Raw genomic sequence first — 21,277 nt, 5'->3', positions numbered from 1 at the left:
TTAGAATGGGTGGGGGTTGGAGGGCAAGAAGACAACAGAGTGAAAAACATCAAAGCACGAAATAATCATTACATAAATCTTGGATTTATTCAAAACCAAGGAGAGCAGGTAGGATGCGAAGTCACTGTCATGAGGCATTAACATCATTAACTACATCACAGGATGAAATAATTCAGCAGGTGCAATTGAAAGGCCAAAGAATCTGTGAAAGCTGAATTAAAATAGGGAAAACTAGTTTGTAAACACAATTATATACACAAATTCAAAGGCTGGCTGTTTAACAGATAAAGAGTTCACTGTCAAATTCTGTGAGCTGACAGTTTGTGCTTTAGGTCAGACATACACACTTTTTAAGATTTTCTGTTCCACTCATATGCTATTTAACGAGTCTCTTGGATTTCTTTACATTCTTATTTAACAAAACTTTCAAAAGTCTTTACATAAGTAATGATATTTACTAAATAGAAAATACCAGAGCATATAACATACATTAAGTATTCGACAAATTTGAAGTAAGATATTTACCTTAATGTCCATACTTCATAGCTACTGTGGCCAAGATGGCCACCAACTGCCACTTCATTCATGAGACTTGTTCTGTTTAGTAATTAATCTGGGAGAGCACCTTTCCCTGTTTTCTCTCTTAGTATCAGTAAGAGAAAGTTATCATTAAGGTTTTGTAGGAACATCCTGGACCCATTTGTATCAGCTGTGATAGCAAGTCACCCATAAGGACAAGAGCAGCAGATCTAGAGGTGTATCTTTTCATCAGTAATATCGTCTTGATCATAGTCAAGATGATATATAGGCATTATGTAGCTTATAGTAGACTCCCAAAACAACATCCACTTCATTTACTTGTCCATTAATCCTCATCCAGTGTCTCCTAAGCATGTCATCACCAGCTGTGCAGCCTAGCCCCTCTGTCTCACACACAGTAAGTTCCCTGCCACACTTTCTTACAGTTCCTTCCAAAGGACCACCCAGTATCACAACTCTCTTCTCGCCGTGTTTTTCTTACGTTAATGATGTCGTAGCACTGGGACTGAGGTAGGGGTGCTTTCTTTTTCGTTATGCTAGATGCACTAATGTGGAAGCAATGTACTTTCTTATACCCAGCATCTTGTGGAGGAGACTGAAGGATTTCACTGGCACACAGTATCTCAAAATTTGGTGTAATATCCCATAGCTTATCACTGGTGAACATAATTCCATCCCTTTTACCCCTTCAAATCTAGTTTAAAGGTCTGTCAATCAGCCCTGATAAGTCCCGCACAAAGATGGTTTTTCCTCTCTGAGAAAGGTACATCCTGTCAGGCACCAACAAGATTGGTAGTATGTAGATCATCCTGTGAAGGAACCCAAAATTCTGATGGTGGTACCAGCCTCAGAGCCATACATCAGTCTGGTACGTGTGCCTATTCTTTCAGTGTTGTTCTCTGATACTGGAGAAAAGGATAGAGGAAAGCACTACTTGTTCCCCTGACACTTTAACCCGTTACCTCAAGGCCCTGAAGTTCCTTTTGATTTCCCTTGGATTTATCTTTGCAACTTCATTGCTGTTGATATGATAAAAAAAAACCAAGAACGGATAATAATCAGGGGGCTGTGCCAGGCTACTGAATTTTCTAGTAACTTGTCTTACCTGGGACACAAGGAGGCAGAAGAGTTCCCCATGTGTTGAATCTGGTGAACATTCAGGGCCTCAGTTCCTTCAGAAGGAAGATATCCACCACCACAACCCTATCTCTGCTTCTTTTTTTTTTTTTTTTTTCTTTTCTTTTTTTGTCGTGAAGATAACCATGATGCAGAGGGAAGGATTACTTGACCTCCCTGATGGACCTTGGTCTCTCCGATGGACCTTTGTCCACATCATTATTTGCATTATTTGCCTGTTCATCAAATTCTAGATCCTATTACCTGGGCGTAATAAGGGCACATAAGGGCCACATAAGGGCAATTGGGAAAGGGTGGTAATACAGAATTACTTTGTTGCAATCCACTCCTTGAAGTTCAGTATTAAAAAAATAATAATAACAAAAATTTGGGAATTAAAATTTTGCTCTTTTTGGCTTAAGAGAACATAAATTATACGTAAGGAAGATTCAAGAATATTTTCACACATTGTCATAACAGGTCTACAGACAAATTTGAAACTTTTTTACAAAGCAAGATTAAAACCTCTACTGATCTGATTACTTCTGCATCACCTCTAAACTCACCTATACAATTTGTGTTGTTCATCTTAATAGAGAAGTTCAGTTCAAGTTCAATTTCTCCCAGCTGTACAATTTTCACTTTCTTTTGAACATCTCAGACTTTAGTAGGTGGAAATTAAGAGGTCCATTTGATTCAAACTTTGAATTTGTATTACATTTACGTCCTAACTGCAAAAGAAAAACAGTGTTGTAGAGTAATTGGAGTTTAAGTTTTATAAGAAGTAAAGGGTAAAAAGAGGAAATACTTTCGTCAATTTTTCATATATGAAAGATGTTACATTTTTCACCCTTTGAAAAAGGAGTGATTTTTTTTTCCAGAGAAATGAGTGTGTAAAAAAAAATCCTCCTACGAGAAATTTGAAGATTATTAATTAAAATTCACATCAGAATTTTCCATGCACTAAAAATTACACACATTAATGTTTTCTTAGCTGAAAAAAGGAGTTTGGTATTAAAGGATATTTGGTATTAAAGGTAATTCCTCTTTGAATCATTATTCATTTACATAGCTGTAAAACAGGAGCACTTGAAGAAGCCCTAAGATTTGATTAGTTAATTCGTTTTATAAGTGAATGTTTTGCCATTATACATCAGAGATGAATATTTAATTCATTTTTTTAAAAAACACTTCCAATGGAAGACAACACCTTCTACAATCTATTCCAATGTGATATTATCCCTGTGTTTGAATCTTTTACAATAGCAAAACTAAATCTTTCTACTATTTCATTCCATTAAGTTATGTCTCATTCTTTGCAGACATGAAAAGCAGGATGCACCTAGTACTTGTTTGCTAGTCTGCTAAGAAGTAAATTTTTCATTTCTTCTTTTGGTAACTATGATTCCATTTGTCTTCATCAGTCATAGCTCCTAGGCCTTGTATAATTTTCCATTTCCTGAACTGTTAAATAAGCTAATTTCCAAGGTGCAACATTTCAAAACAAAACTAATGCTCTTATGTTTGTCTCTGAATAGCCTTTTCATGTGTTTAAATAACTTTATATTGCTTTTGTTAATATAATTTCTCATTTCTCATTCCAAAAGTCTAGCCGATCAGAGGTTACCTACAGTCAGATGTATAAATTTTGCTAACAGTATGTGTTAAAAGCAACATTCCATGTAACTGCATATATATATTATTTTATATGTTTGTAAATGCAAGTACTTTTCACCACATTTTTCCACACATATCAGTGTTACATCTGTTCCTTTTAGATATTCATGGTTAAACTAAGAATGAAAATAACTACACAGAAACCAAAGGTGGCATTTGAAAGACCATTTTCCTCCTGCCTGTATGACGATATCAACTGAAAACAGGCCAAAGATGTAATATTTAAATCTAGATTTAAAAATAAATCCAATTGATTAAAATTGTTGCCAGTGACTCAAAGCAATGGCAGATTATTACCTGGAAAGCTTGAATCGTATATGAAATTCTACTCTGAATAGGTATAACTCTTTAGCATCAATATGACATTACATCTCAAGACCTTTTTTTGTATCGCAGTAAATTAGCCTGCAGGTTGTTTAGTGTAGGAAATGATGCAATACGCTGGAATTAGGTTTCAAAACTTCAGCTTGACATATAAAGTGCACAGTATAGTATAAAAAGAATGCAGAAGATAAAAAACTTTTGACTTAAGCCGAAATGAGACAGGGTCCATCGTGATTGGAATGAACAAAACAGAAATAGCTATTAGAAATTAGTAGTCTGTGTAGTTGTCAGAGTACATAAACAAAATCTTGCTAGAGGCATTAAGTGTCACAAACCACCTTTTGTTCATTCTATTACCAAAGGACTGGCAATGAATGACAGCTTTTGCAATCCTTCATTTTCTTTGATGGATGTGAAAGGAGAAAACGCAGAATTTGTCACATTGTGAGCATAATAATAGGAAACGTGTCCCCAGCTAGTGACTGGAAAGAGCAAAGCTTCTGCAAGGTGTTCTATTCAGATGAAGAAGAATCACAAAACACATCAGTGCATTAAGAAAGTAAGTATTAGAATGCATGTTAAACTATAAGGAGTAGGATGTAAAGCTATCATTTTTTTGCTCCTATGTGACTTGCCTGGTTTACAACACTCATTTGAAACATAACTCTACAGTAAAACATTTTTAAAGTGTACTAGATGGTTTTCAAATTTTTATCAATGTTTTCTTCCAAAACCTTCTAGAAGATGCTCTGGAAAAAAAACAACTACAAAAACCCATATTGCCTGAAAATTTTCAAAACCTGGAAACATAGTAAAACAACTAGCATCATGAAACAAAATTTCATGGCAAAAAAAGATGATTGAGAAATTGAAGCTCAATAATAATAAAGCAATTAACAGTTTTATATAAACAATTCTTACGCATTTTCCTGATGTTTCTGAATCCTAGGATCAGTAGTTTCAAATTGCTGGAGGAAAGAGTGTGAGGGATACTGGGGTAAATTTTCATGCTTTCTAGTCCTTAATTAATGAACGAACATAATGTTGATCATTTCTTCTTCCACACTGCTTTCTCTGCTGCAGGCTTCTAGGATACTTTGTTGCACCACTTAATGATCACTGAAGCTAAACCTGCCTCCAGATTGCCCATTTCCTGACCTTACTGGTTTGTAAGTACCACATCCATCAAGGCAGTTTTTGTTGGATTCTCAGTTATCTGTGGTAGGAAGTTTTCATCAGGGCATCTAAGAAATCTCCTAGATTGTTTGTTGTGTTGTTCTGCCTCTGTTAGCTGCTTTGGACCACATAAAACTGTCTGCAATAGGCAGTGTTAAGGCTCAAAATTTTGGGACGAAGGAAAAGCAGTGCAGCACCACATTCAGTACAAAGAGTTTTATTTATCTAGTTCAGATTAAAAATATGTGTTGTTTCCATATATGGCAAAGGAGCATTAATACTTTTACCAAAAATAAAAAAATAAAATAAAATAAAATAAAATAAAATAAAATAAAATAAAATAAAATAAAATAAAATAAAAAGGAAGTCTAAAACATATTAGTGCTGTCTTCTTCCAAAGGAAAGAAAATTTCTGAGAATACTGGCATGAATATGTAGACTTACAGCAATTTTTTTGTAGAAAGGTTTTTGATAATATCTCTTTAGCTTGTGTGCTGCAAAAACTATCAGAATTAAAAGAATGACAATCATTCCTAGCACTTAAGATGTGACTTAGATTTCTCAAGAGATTTCTACATGTTAGTATATCCAGCTCACTGTGCACCTTTGCAGACACTTTTGTAATTGCCTTCAAAAATATTTTTAGTTGCTGTAGACCTCAGTTTTACCTGTATATAGGGCATAATAATTTGTAAAAGGAAAGATGCAAATAAGCTAACAGAAACTATAAGTGTGTTTGTCAACGATAACTTTTGATATAAAAAGCTCGAAGTCAGATGACTAAGTTGCCTGAAAATAACTACAGTACAACTACTACTCCATAGCTGGTCTTCATGATGTACTGGATATATTGGCTTGCAACCTCATTATTTCCTGTAGCTTTTTCAACTAAGACACAGTGAGACATTCTTAAAAATTTGAAATGCTTTTTTTTTCAGATATCACATTGTAGTGAGAAGATAACATAATACACATTTTAAATTGCATCATTTGATATGTTAAATGTCAGGAAACACTCAGTAGCTAAAATTGGGTGGATCCTGGTAGTATTTTAACTTCTTTGTTTTCATCCTACAAAACTCAAAACAGTTTCATTTCAAAAGCAGTGAAAACAAGATCACAAACACAACATTTTGGGTGAAAAAAGATCAAAAGAGATAATTACTTAATTATCTTCTCTGTGTCTCTAATGACACTTGGAATAAATAAAATCAAAAATACAGAATGTTATTTGGTTCTATTCTGTTTATATGTTTACATTAAGTTGTGGCAGTTTTATATGGCGATGAATTACCAAAATTCCTTAGGATGTTTAATTTAGAATGGTTATTCCAACAACTATGCCATGATGCACCTAATCAGCAGATTAATGAAAACAAGAACAGGCAAATTTATCCTTTTGAGAAACAAATCTGACAGCAAATTTTCAGTTTTCTCACCGTTCTCAAATGGAAGATAAAACTTTTCACAGAATCACAGAATGGCCAGGGTTGGAAGGGACCTCAAGGATCATGAATCTCCAACCCCTGCCACATGCAGGGCCACAATCCTCCCCGTTTAATACTAGACCAGGCTGCTCACGGCCCTATCCAATCTGGCCTTGAGCACCTCCAGGGATGGAACTGTCCACTGTTTACCTTCCACCCTCATGGCTCACTTACTCTTTTTTTTCTTGATAACAAAATTTTAATCCTTCAGATGTTTTCCTCAGTTTATGTCACATCTGCTCTCAACTCCAGCAAGTAAATAAGAAAACACTTTCCTCTAACTTCAATTTCTTCTTTTTAGTAGATGTATCTCCTCCTTAAATAAGAGGCTCAAGGAATGGTCCTGTTCTGCAGTTGTAACATGATTATCCATCCAAGGTAGGCTAGAATTCGACAGATATGACTCTACTAGTTTGAATTTCTACACCTCATTTTGAATACTATTAATGCATGTCAGAAATAGATATCAAGCAACAGTAGGAAATAGTCAGTGACAACCTCCTGCAGTACTGAATGGTAAAGAAGCCTGACCACGAGATCCACCAGAAACTCACACTCCCTATCATTTTCCATGTATTGCTTGTCTTCAGTGGCACCGGCTGTTGTGTTACACACCTGAAGATTAGATTGCATTGATTTCACAAACAAGTCATTACAGGTAACAACACTAACACCCATGTATACTCTTTTTTAACATAATGGCTCTATTATAGCCACTGTTTGAGCACTTAAACAGAGTGAGTCCAGACATTCAGAAATTACTATTGTGGGATGCAAACCCCTTTGTTGGAATATACTCACTTCATCAGACTGGAAGCTTTGTCTGGCATTAGGATCATACCATTTATGGCAGAATATTAACATATTGAAATAATTCATAATGGTATATTCAGGAAGGTTTGAGTTTCTTTCAAGCATATGAATACATTTTCTCGGAATGCAAACACTTTTTCTCAGAACAAGTAAAGACAACGTGGATATTTATTCAGAATGTCAGTCACTGGAAAACTGGAAGACAATAACCTGAATTGATACCAATGAAGAAGATATCACTCTGCAGTGGAACTGTGCTCCACACACATATTGTTTTAATAATTTTATTGAATTCATTATTACTTCAGAAGACGAGGTCTAACAGCCTATAGAATAAACAACTTTAATCAGTGTGCAGGAAGATTAAAAAGCTGTCACCTCCTGACATGTCTACTCTATTTCATCACTGTTTTGTAGTCTTTCTCCTGGTGGAACTATACGTATTGAATAAATGAGTATTGGAAATATATACAAGAAAACTTATTCTTCAGTCTATCTGAAAATCATTTTGAAGTTTCAGAAAAAGATTGTATGTTATAGCATATAATGATAATAAACAAATTTAATGCTGTTTTATAAATCTATTGCATATCTTGAGTGAGGAAAGAAAAATAAAAGAATTCATTACAATTAGAATTTCTTAAGTGTAGTAATAGCTAAACTAGTTTGAATTTTTCAGCTTCCACTGGAAGAAAGATAAGAGTCAAATTGAATATGGGTCACAGATTATCTGTTGTATCACAGAATCCATACAGACAGAATAGACAAAAAGGACTAATGTCACTGAGAACACATGTAAAAGTAAAACTACAAAAGAGGATATTTCTCAGACAGTGCTTGTAAAGAAAATGCTCAGGCCTCTTCTTTAGGTGATTTAAAGGTAGTAACATTGTCAATAAAAATATTGTTCCAATATCTGCCTAGTCATGTTACTGTAACCATAACTATAAATCAATTTAGAGCAAGCAAAGCTCTCAAGCAAGCTTCTCCCAGCTTTTTCTTTCCTAGCAATAAAACTGACAAATAACAAATACCTTGATTATGATCTTCTTTACATGACTGTAAATCAGGAGTCATTGAAATCAATATATTTACTTCTGATTTATAAATATAAACTGTGTGCATGGCATGCAATTTTTCTAACGCAGATCTATACGTATACTCTTCAAAGGATAAAAATCAATTGATTAAATCTTTTGGCTGTAAAGTATAGCTATATAGCTAACTTTTCCTATGGTTTATGTAACATTTCTTTTTGTCCTCAGATTTAGGTTAGATTATTTACTTTAAAAAATATATTTTCACAATATCAAACTTTAAAACTGTGAGACCTGAAATAGATTATTTTATTTGAGGAAAGGAAAATGGCAGCCAACACAAGAATAATTTCACTTATATTTTTAATAAACTAAAACAGTTATAGAAAAGTAAAAAAAGAACTTTTGCTTTTCAAAACAGCGAAGTTTAGCGTAATGACATGACTGTGTATTTAGTGTAGTGATAATCTCAGTGGTTACCTAATGAAAGAAATAGTCACAGCACTGACAAGCTAGAGGAAGGATGAAAGCAGATCTTGTTCTCAAGCCATGATTGTCCTTTCACAACAAAACAGAACAGCCTAAATGATGCTTCTGTAAGATACTTTTGCTGACAATGACCCCAACATAGTTGAGGTTATTTATGAAAAATAAGAGAAGTACTGTCCACATCAGCTTTCATAAAATCATGAAGATGTCACCAGAGACAATCTCTCCTTCAGTGAGTTAAAGGAAAAGGCAGAATGAGCTGAAATTTCTGTGCAAGCACATTTGAATTCCTTGATCTGTATGTGTTAAAAAATAATAAACAGTCTTCAATGTAGAGGTAATCAAGTATCATATTACTTGTCACTTTATTTAGTTCAGCAGCAGTTTATCTGAGTCTTTGTCATATCAAAAATTAATTGAGGTAAAGAATAGACACTTGCATGATGCACGAGTCCTCCCTTGCAGGAGGGACTAATTTTTGGTGGAAGTCCTACTTCTCATTGAACCATCTCAAAGAGAATAATAAGATTGAATAAACTTGTGAGGGAATATCATTTATCCCCACTGGCACTGAAGCTGAAATCATTGTGTTTACCTAGGCCCAACACGAAGACTATGAGAAGAAATGCTACAGAAGTACAATTATTCAATTAGAAGCTAGAACACTCAGATGTTTCCTATAAATCTGAAATTGGATAGTGAGAAATAGAGCGATGACAAACTTACATTACAGCTAAAAGCTACGGGGAGGTGTCTGCAAAAACCAAAAAGAAACAACAACAAAAAAATACCTGTAAAAGCATATAAAGAGATTCGTAGTAGTTCACAGTGTGGACTAAGTCCACAGTTTTTAATAAACAAGCACTTCTATTACCAGGGTGTCTAGAACGGATTAATTTCACATTTTATTTGTGTAAAGTAAGAAAAAATAGTAGTTTCGTTGAATCAGACAAAAATGGTTAGAATACCTAAGAAATACATCAGGTTACATAGTATAGAATCATAGAATCATAGAATATGTATTCCTATACAGTTCCTCCTGACCCTGGAATCATTTCCTATTCTTTTCTTCAAATATTTCAGAAGGGTCAGTCCCAATTTCTCACATTTTATTGAAGTTGCAGTTATTCACTGAGGGAAAAGGAAGAATTGAATCATTTGTCTGAACCACAATGTAGTGAGAATATCAACTGTCTTGTGCAAAAAGCAGAATGTGCAGTCAATACATGTGCTGGCAAGTTGATTGTTATTTTTTAATTCCAAAATATATTAAACAAATGTTTAATTCATATATGCATTTATAAATATGTTGAGTGATTAATTAAAATAATACAGTTAAAAGCTGCAAACATTTTTAAAGATAGTGTTATTTGTTGATTAACTCATTGATATTGAATCCCTAGAAATCTGTCAATGCTATACTACTCACATAGCATTTTTAAATATGAAAAACTAGGGCTGATCTTCTTTTGGGTAACAGCACTTGTCAAATAGAAAGGGTAAGAAAGACTTAAAAGTAGGAGGATTTACAGCTTTCAATATCTACATGCAAAGACAGATAAGATTACTTATTATAAAACTGACAGCAAGATTCCTCTGCTAAGCAACCCTGAGCAGACTGTTTTAAGGAACAAAGACATGTCACACGTTGAACTGAAGAACAAGCCAAAACAGAGTTTCTTATAAGTAAATGCTTACTGGGATAAATTCAGTCACTAAAGAATAACTGTATAATAGCTTAACAAAATAGTATATACAAATACTACTTCCCCGCTTCACCACTTCACTACTACCTTTGCTCAATCCCAGTGGGAGTAAGTGTGATTAATGTATTTTATATGCTTATTTATATCCACATCATTTATGCATAGGCAAGAAAAAAATTCTGATAAAGAAATATTTATATATATTAGTATTTCAGCTGTCTGTGACATAATTCTATGTATACTTATTTGCTGTATTGACCAAAGAAAACAGATATTAGGGAATCAGTGACTGTGAGAAGAATGCACAAGTACAGAGTGTATCCAACAAGTCAGTGGGGAATCTAAGCGGCTGCTAATTCTTTTATTTGATGTTGGGCATGAATCATGAAGTGGTGTTCAGCACAGTTTTATTTCCACTGGAGTGCCTGAGAAGTCAGTAAAAGGTTTAATGAAGACTTCTGTGTAATGAGGGATAAAGAGAAAACTAGAAGGCTTTTCCCATATGCAAGTGACCTCTTCCAGTTAGACCTGCAGATTGCCATCAAAGGATGTAAACAGACCAAAGCGGTGTTCTTGCATTTGCAGAGACTTGCTTTTTTTGTGCCTGTTAACTTCTACAGTCATTTTGGTAGTCAGCAATTACATTTAAAATGCCTGTTAAAGTGCACGTCTCTGTCATGATTTTCCAGTTGTACTTGCAAGTGTCACACAGTTTAAATATGAAAGCAATTTATTTTTCTGTACCATACAGTATAATATGTATGTAATATAGTACAGTTTCATGCACACACAGCACAAGCTTGCTATAAAGTAACCGAATACAGTTACTTATAGAAAACAAACAAATGGACAAGGAGTTTTTATCTAGAAAATATGATGAAGAAAATCCTTTGTACTAGCCCACATTCAGAGAAGTAATTCTGTACATAACTGCTGTTGTATGTACTACAGCTCTATGCAAATTTTTGGAAAAACATTCCTCAGCGAAGCAGTTATTTCCTTTGTGATCTCCTTCACCCAATGCTACTTCATCACATGATGAAATTCCCATCAGAAATCTTTTGATATCTTAGTTTAAAGAGTGAAGTTAAAGAAAACTTTAGGAAGCATTATATCAGCGCAAGTCAAATAGTATCAGCCTTTTAAATCCCTATATACTAGCCCAATAACATAATGATTTTCCAAATGCTTCATGAACAAAACTAAGTAAATACACAAGTGGATGAAATTCCAATAAGGAAAAATTATTCACTGTAGATCCTAGATTCTACAGTGTTGCAATATTGTCATTATGATTTTGTAAACATCTGAAACACCTTAAAATGAGCTTATGTTTCACTAGCCAGAAAGGTTTGTTTTGGTGTTTTTTTTCCAGAAATGTTTCCTAAATACATGGATAGTCCCAGTAATACATTATGTTTACTCATTGAAAAATCATGTGCAATAATAAAAAATCTCTAGTTGCATTTAGAATGACTTCAGAAATTAAGTAACTTCTTCAGTTGTTGGCATCCATTCAGTTGTTACTGTGACAATTACCATAACGCTAATACCATGCAGACATCTAATCTTGCTGAACTGAAACAAATATTTCATTGCATATAGACTTTTCAAAAGGGATGAAACTCTTCAGTCATGCCCATGTAACTCACTCACATCATATATTAATTTATTTGAATGTTTCATGTATCTTCAGGTCAAGATGAAAATATGAGCAGATCAGACCTTAAAAGTTCAGATAATTTTCAGCACCCTAAGACTCATTTATTTCCATGTGGAACCTGGAAATTTGAAACTGAAGAATTACTAATGAGATCAATGGCTTCTATACCAAAATGGAAATTGGATCTTTGCTTTCCCATGTTTTTTTCAGCATGTTCATTACGAAAAGAATGCAAGATAGTATCCAAGATAGAAGAGCATACTAGGAGTCGGGAACGACAATTAATTTCCAGAATAATTTCCACACAAGATACCCATTAAATCTAAAATTCCAGGTTCAAAGAGATGAATGGCCTAAACAGTCTTTACATCCATCAGCCATTATTTCATTCATCAGACATAAAAACTTGAAGCTTTGTGAGTCTTCTTGGTTCACAAATTAAAAATATACTTCTTTAGAACTGTTTTCTATGAAACATCAGAAAAAAAAAAGAAAGAAGAAAAAAGAGAAAAGAAAAAAGAAAAAGGAAAAAGAAAAAAAGAAAAAAGAAAAAAGAAAAAGGAAAAATATAGAAAGAGCAGCAGCAGCAGGTTTTACTCCTATATACAAAAATTTGGCATTCATGTTTTCTGATCAGTATCTTGACTGCTTCTTTTGGAGACAGTCCAAATGTGAAGAAATAAAGCAGTGATGCCTAAAAAATGTAATTCATTGTAGCATTGGCTTTCCATATAAATACTTGGAAATATTTACTTATCGTATGTATTACTGTATTACCTATTTTATGCCTGGGAGGAGTTACAGAAGGTCGTATTTTTACAGAATTGAATTAGTACTTCTTTATATCCTTGCAGTTCATCTGGCATGAGCAGTATGGACAATATGACAAAGACTCAAAGGGTAACTCAAAAAAACTCTCATTACATCCAAAAATAAGTTTCCTAGTAGTATAATCAAAGCAGTTTAAGTCAGAAATCAATCATATCCATTAACAGCAGGTATATTCTGATGTTTGAACAAAATGTACTTGAGTTTGGGAGGTAATAAAATATGGGTGATGCTTCGGTTTGGGCTATTTTCTTTTGCTTTCTTTTGTTCTGATTTGATTTGCTTTTAGATTAAGGTAATGAGCAGAAAAAGCTGCTACTGTTTTAAGGAATTGTGCAATGCACTGTACAATGGAAAAGAAATTAACTAGGAAGATAGAATCACAGATACATTAGTGGACAGAAGGCAAAATGATGAGATGGAAAAGGAAATGAATAATAATGATTTTTCCACAGCTAATATCTTCCACTGGATTCTAATTACCCATTTAATGTTTTAAAAGATTTCTTACAGAATGTGGTGAATCATGTCTAATGAATAGTGATGAGAATCATCTCATTAATGACCTTAGCAGGTGAAACTGATATTTAAGGAGAACTGTTATCTTGAGAGATTGATTAAATTGATCCAAATTGCAACTAGTTACACACTAATTTGGTACATATTTTCTTGCAAGTAGTGGGAATTGAAGCAGTTTTAAGAAGTGTAATGGCAAAATCAACTAATTTTGATACTTCTCTGATAATTTCTAGACAATTCTCTAAAGAAGTGGTGCCTCAAGAGTTTTCTTTATGTGCAGTTTTATTAAATAATTTCTGGAGGGGTCCCCTGCACCTTCCCTTTCTTAGAAATATGTTGTAAGTTTTATTTTCCCATCACCAGAGGAGCACTTGGACATCTGAAGTATGGAAGGATATTCAGATATTTCAGATTCTATTCTTTTTTCTAAATTGAAAAATATTTTATTTATTCCTCAAGTGTAATTGCTTTTATCAATTTAGAAATGTTAACCAAATAAAAATTCATTATATCCTCTGAATATCAGATTTTTGAATAAAGCTTACATTCAATATGTATTCATCAGATTTCTCTCAGATTGGTTTTGCTCTGAGTTTTTTCCTGGCCTGCAAATACAGTATGTAATCCAGGTTTTGTAGCATTTCCAGTCTTCAGGAGGAATTCAACAAATTTCACAGTGCTGCATTGGCTCTCAGGAGGTGTAATATTTTAATCCTATTCCTTCACCAATCAAAACATTTTCTGGGGAAGAAGAACAAATAGCACAAAACTTTTGTCTTTATACAGGTATCTATATTTTAAATAAATCCTTAATAAATAAAAATTCTTTAAAAATTGAAAAATTCAGATTTCCAAAATACAATGTTAAAATATTGACAGTAACTGAAATTATTCCAGAACAACTGGAGTATCACCTTTAAACTAAATTACTGAAAGTACTAAATTCTGAAAAAAAAAAAAAGTGCATTAATAAGTAAAAAAGACATTCTTAATTCCACATCTGAAAAGAATGTAGTCTCTTTTGCAATGAAGAAGAGAATTAATTTCCTATTAATATTTGAGATATTTCAGAATTTTTTTTTATTTTTTTTTATTTTTTTTATTTTGCATTTTGCTAGAAAATATCATTTAAGAAAGTGTCAGGAAATATAATCAGTCTCAAAAAAAAAAAAAAAAAAAAAAAAAAAAAGAAAGTGACAAATTAAAGGAGGCATCAAATGACTAGTCAATCCGTTGGCAATCTTTGGTTTAGCACATCTCTTCATTCAGTAACATCATGGATCAAAACATTCTAGATTTTAGGAGAACATTCTATGAAAGTACAAATAGAAATATAAAAACCTTAACAGCTGCTTCTCAAATGTTCATTACAAGCTGTAAAAAATCCAAATTCCCATATTGCTGCATGAGACACCAGTACAAACTTTAATATGAACAAACAGAACTGCAGTTTTTAATACAAGCTGAAGTATCTTTAATCAAAAATATTTCATGAAGAATTTTGTGGACTTATTCAGATCCATAGATCAGTATTGAAATGTAAATATTCATACAGAATGAAAATCAGTGCTGCTTGTATCAGTTCCGTGTAAACCTTATGTTATTCTGTGCTTCTATTAAAGTCCTGGTTATTCTGTTTTCATGAGAATGCGTAAGTGCAGAGAAAAGCTCATTAATGTTACTGCTTATGGCTCATAAATTAAGAAAGTACATTATAATTTATAATATAAATTTTTGAAATTATCAAGGAAGATAACAAGCAACATATCAATGATCTAGAGTAGTGTTAAGATCACGTTTCTGTTAATTTTCCAGAAGAGAATGCAATACTGATTTTCTTTCAAAGAAAACCACTGTTCTACTTGAGCATATCCACTATTTTCAAAAACAGCAGTTCGAAAAACACAATTTAAAGACACATAGACTCTCTATTTTTTTTTAGCTTGTAATCAGTGAGTACTGGAAATTCCGGTGTACTTTATCTATGACCCAAAGTAGGTACTTTTGTTGGAACAAAAGCTGATATAGAAGGGTGAGTTTGATTTCTCATTACACAATTGCTTCCAGAAGAACAAGTACATCCTTAAGTACAGCAAGATTTGTAGTGAAATCTAAGTTGAAAATTGAAGATGAAAAAGAACAGTTAAATGTTCTTTATATATTAATAAAATAATTGAATGTATTTCATTAGCTGCCAGGAAAATGCATTGTTAGTGCTTGTATTTATCATTGTTCATCTACAAAGTTCCTTGCCCAGTTTACCACATCAGCAGCATTAGTACTTATACCCTGTTAGATGCCTGCTAAATTTTGTGGCTGTAGCACAGTTTAAAATCCTGACAATATACTTACTTATATACATATTAGTTAAAGAATAGCCCCTCTGCATTTCTTTTGTCACCCAAATAAAATGGATTCATCAGATTTCTAACGAAAAACACCCTTAAGTGATCAGAGCTTTGTTCTTGATATTCAGTAGCAGACTGCAGATGACAGGAAATACCATCCTGCAGCTTCAATATTCTGGGTGTTATAATTTGAGTCACAGAATACTTCTGGTTGAAATGAACCACAGATCTGGAGTGTAGTCTCCTACACAAAACAAGGACCAGAACAGGTTGCTTAGGACTTTATCCAGTTGGGTCTTAAATACCTTCCAAGAGTGAAAGTTACATGGGCTCTTCAGACAGCCTCTTCCACCATTTGACAGTCTTCAGGGTGAAAATATTTTTCTTATTTGCTGAATGAACCTCCTAGTGTGTTTGTTGTCTTATCCTCCCAGTGTTCACCACTGAGAAAGGTTTCACCTTCTTGCTTTTCCTTGTCTGAGAAGTAACAAGAAAGAGGCAACTTTCTTCCAACTGAACAACCCCAATTCCCTGAGTTTCTCCTTACAGGGTGTTAATGGTTTACAGGCTAGTTCGGCCTGGTTCTGCGACTAGCAGGGTGGAGGTTCCTGCAGATCTGTGACCCAGAAAAGGGAAACAGAGGAAAAGGGTAGTAAGATGGACCCAAAAAGAAAACAGCAGAAGTGACCTGAGGATAAACTATTTTACTTTAAGATATTGAATGCAAGATAACACACTGTAATGCAATATACTACAATTAGAATAATAAATCAAATCACATGAGAGAGAGTGTTTGTAAGCTGTAGGCGTTACTCTAATGCTGTGACAAGACAAGCAAGAGGTGAGCCAGACAATCAGAAACAAGAGACCAATGAAGACCTTTTATCTTTTCCCCCTGGGCAGAAATGATAACAGAGTAGCAAAGAATCCTCTGGGGACTGTAGCAGTTCTTCTCTTCCTGGACAGGTACCTGGGCCTGAAGCATAAACTCTATAACTCCCCATGCACTACATGATGTTATGATATGGAATACCGATAACCAAAAATCATAAAACCATGACAGAGTGCAGATGCTGACCAGCTTGGACTTCCACTGGTCTTGCTCCCTTTGTTCAGTGGCTTTTTTGTGCTAGGGTAGGGTGGACTGGGGAGTGCTAAAAATGAACAGATTATCAGGATGGAATCTCATGAGTGCTGAGATGTGGGGGATAGTCCCTCCCTTTGATGTTGTGGCTGTGCCCCTTGCAAGTATTGGCTGGGTGCTGATGTCTCTCTGAATCTCTGAACGAGCACAGATCACGCATAGTGTGTGTCAGCCAAGGTTCCCATAAAGCTACTCTTAATTAGAAAGGCTCCAAGCTGTGTGTTTGCACTGATGTTCTCTGGCAAGGGGTAGTACCTTGTATTTGCCCTTGTTGCATTTCTTGAGGTTTCTATTTGTCCATTCCTCCAGCCTAAGTCCATCTGGATAGCAGCTCTGATTTCCAGCAAGTTGTCTCACTCCTCTAAATAACCATCATCTACAAATATGGTGAGTGTCCTCCATTACCTTGTCCCATTCATTGATAAAGAGGTTGCACAGATGAGTCTACAACTTAGTTCTCTGCAGCACTCCTCTTCTTACAGACCTATAAACTTCTACCCTCTCATCACAGCTATAGACTGATCCCATGTTTGGCCAGCTAGTTATCTGCCCATCTTGAGATGCTGTCAAAAGTCTTTCTGAAGTTGAGGTAAATAACATGCATTGTTATCTCTTACCCACCAATCCAAGTGTTTTGTTGCAGAACAGTTATGTTGATTAAGCACGATTTAATCTTGTTACTTAACAAGAGTATAACAAGGCAAAAAAATTGAACAAGTCAAAGAAAGCATTGAGTATTTCAGTCTTATCTTCCTTCTATTGCCGGCTAAATAATCCTTCCCATTCAGCAACAGACATAATTATTTCTCTTTCAGTCTTTCACTATTAATGTAGAAGACACTCATCTTGTTGCCCTTGAATTCATTTGCAATTGGCAGCTTTTTGGGAGCTTTGGCTTTCCTGACGAAATTCATACATGCTCTGGCAAGGTTTCCAAATTCCTCTTTTATAGTCTATCTCTGTTTCCACTTTCTGCATACACAGACTTTCAGCACAGGATTTTCATCACAGTCTGCTGCTTACACAGGCTATTGTACTTCCACTTATCCTTATGACTGTCAAAATTGACTGTTTTTGTGTCCTTAAAGATCTGTCAACTTCCTTCATTTTCTTTACCCTTCAGATCTATCTCCCATGCATCTCTATCCAAAATTTGAACAAGCTGTAGTCTGCTAGTCAGATGTTCAGGGCATATAGTCTGCTACTTTCCTTTTCTACTCTCCTTAATATTCTCAGCTTCTCTGTTTCATGGTCACTACAGACAAGCTGCCATGGGTTGTATCATCAGTCTTTCTCTTCTAAGTGAATAGCAGATCCAGGTTGGTATATCCAAAAAGCAGCACCAGCACCCTCTGGAAATATCTATTTTTTTCCCTTCTAGAAGGTGCTAAGGATGTCAAGCACTTCCAGAATCATCAATTTGTAATCCCAAGAATCTCAAGTCAAGTCAATCCCAAGAATCTCAAGTTTAAGAAGGCTTTGCCCACTTCTTCTTCCTAATCCATTTGTTATATACTTTCATGATGCTGTCAAATCTCATTGACCTCTTCTTTGTTTCTGAACATCAAACTCTTAGACAGTCCATCCCACAAAAGAGTCCATGCATCCAAGTTTCTCTTTACCACAGATGGAAACTTCTTTCCCATCTTTCCTGCTTTTCCTGATGAGCTTGTTTCCATTTACTGAACTACTCCATTTGTGTAGGCTGTCATATAAGATCTCAGTTTTGGCAACAACAGCATAGATTTGTTACTGCACATGGAAATTTTGCTCCTTCTGCTTGTTTCTCAGGCTGCATGCACTTTTTGTTGCACACACTTAAAGTGAGTGACTCATCACATTTGTCCTTATTTATCTTTTGCCGCATATAATTCCATCCGCACCTAACTGCTGTTGAATTCTTCCATTGTCATCATTCTTTTTTCAAGGCTTTTCTCAGCAAGTTGATCAGCCTGCTGACAAATACTCTCTTTCTCCACTTTGGTAGATCTTGTTTCTCTCCAGCAATACTTGATCCCCAGAGAGCCAGAAATTTGTTTACAATTTTAAAAATAGAGGTTGACTCATAGGATCCATCTGATTCTCTTGAAACTTTTCGCTGAACTGACAGGATAAAGGAGGCAGCATGAGAGTACCCTACATCCTCAGCTCTCTTTCCCAGAGCAGCATGGGCACTCATGATACACCCAAAATCTCCTAGTAGCAGTACATTTGGTGTCTGTGTGGGCTGTGCTAGCAAGTACTGGACAAGACTCAGCCTCTTTCAGCATCCCAGATCTGAGTCCCTGGCAAGTAACAAATGTCCACAGAGGAATATATATGTCAGTAGACACAGATTTGTCCGTTGCATGAAGGTTGCCCACAGCTACCACCTGCTGCATCCTCTTGGTGCAGCAGATTCAAACTAAAGCTGGTACTCTCATATCCCCAGATATTATTTTCTGCCCATTTTCTGCTACCCAGACACTGAACCCACTCTGTATTTACAGATCTTCAAGGGAGTAGCTGTAATGCTAGTGCCTAAAGTCACAAGCCCTGGCCTTGCCATTTTCCATTCAGTTGAGCAGATTTTGTCTGCCATCTTCATCTCTGCAGTTCTGTCTCAGATCTGTAGGGTCTCAGTGAAAATCCTGTTAATATTTCACCTTCCCTCATGCTTCAACATCTGCTCACAACCCATAGCCCTTAAGCCAGTGCATACCTTCTACAGACAAGGACAACCCCTCTGCCTCCTCCATCCATACAGAGACACTAGAGGCACTTGCAACAGCACCAGATCTGTGAAGCCACCTCCTCCTTCTGGAACCGTTCTGGGTCCAGACCTCTTCTCTACCAGGGCAGTTGCTCCATGATCCTGTGGTGTGGTATCACCACTGCTGAGCAATTCCACTACCTCCAGCATTTATGTCTCTCCTCTGCATGACTTCAGATATTTGCACTTAGAGCTGTGCTTCAGACCAAACCATTTTCCTAGGAAGCGTTGAACAGGTATTCAATGCTCCCTGACCCTGATGTGTAGCCAGTTCAAGACAAAAAGTTACAATTTCTCTGAAGTGCAGGAGATTACAAGCCTTGAGAAATTAGCATCGATATCCTCTGAAAGTAAATCATGTAAAATAAGAGAGATAAGAGAGATTTAGAGAGATAAGACTCTCTAAATGTGCCTATCCTACTCTTTTCCTGCTTATGAGCATATACTTGCCTTACCTGAGATATGTATCCCAGCCAGGCTATTATCTTTTACCCAGCCAGGCTATTATCTTTTATAACTGATTTAACTGTCTGGTACCATTGCCTTTTTTATAGAAGGGGTATGGGATAAAGGCCTCTGTTGAGTTCAAAAATAAAATGTGTATCACCTTATATTTGTATTAGAATCTTTTGTACATTTTGCCTGAGAGGGACAGCTTTCTCTCTCTAAGAAATGCGTAATTTAAAGGGATGCATTTCAACAGGCCTGCCTCAATGAAATTGGAAGATTATATATAGTAAGAAATAAATGATTACATGATTTGCTAGTGACAAAATATTACTGAGAATTAGAGAAAGAAAGCATGAAATTTTGAAGATGAAAGATAAAAATGAATAAACAAATTTGAAGTAGGTAAAATACAAGAGGCCAAAAAATAAAGAAGCATAGTCATTGTGGATAAAATGGTGACTGTAGAAAAGGTGCAAAGATAACAACCAGATGCTGAAGTCCTGCTGAAGATATCAGCAATAGGCTTTTTTTCAATAAATTGCCAACTCCTACGCACAGTCTTTCATGGGATGGCAATTCAAAATGTACAGTCAATCTACTTGCTTTTCAGGAAGTTAACCTCTAAAAGGAGTCAGAAGGTGCTAAGCTAAATTAGTCCTCTTTTTATATTAGTATCCCAGCAATATGTTAAAAAATCTCTTCGATTTAAAGTGGAAGCAAACAGACTATGATACAATGTATAGTTCTTTTGCAGTGTTTCAAGGTATCTGTCTTTGCTATTAAACCAAAGTACTATTAAATAGAAGAACTATTAAGATGAATACAGAGAACATCAAAATTAATTTTCTCTATCTGTGTTGTACATCCTGGTCTTCCAGCTGGGAGAAGATATCAGCTTGTCATCTCCACTGCTGTTCTTAATTACACCTAAGAAGCCAAAAGAATTTGAATGTTTTTTTCCTCCTGAAAATATTCTTCAAGTTCTATTACACACTTCTTGCCACCCTTGTATTTGAGGAAAAAGACCCTATAGGAGAATGGAACTGGGTTTTCAGAAGAAAACTGATTCTCCTCGCACTCATCTGCCCAGCCTCAAAAGAACCAAGACATCCATCTCCAGAAGATATCACTGAGATTTCCTGTGATAGGGCAGATGGCAGTCACCCTAGTCCAACCTGTATTTTACTTATGTTTCTTCTTAAGTTGTC

The sequence above is a fragment of the Tetrao urogallus genome (assembly GCF_951394365.1).
Source record: "Tetrao urogallus genome assembly, chromosome: 3".
NCBI lineage: Eukaryota > Metazoa > Chordata > Aves > Galliformes > Phasianidae > Tetrao > Tetrao urogallus.
The sequence above is the reverse complement of the archived record's forward strand: the minus strand, read 5'-3'. Positions refer to the sequence as shown.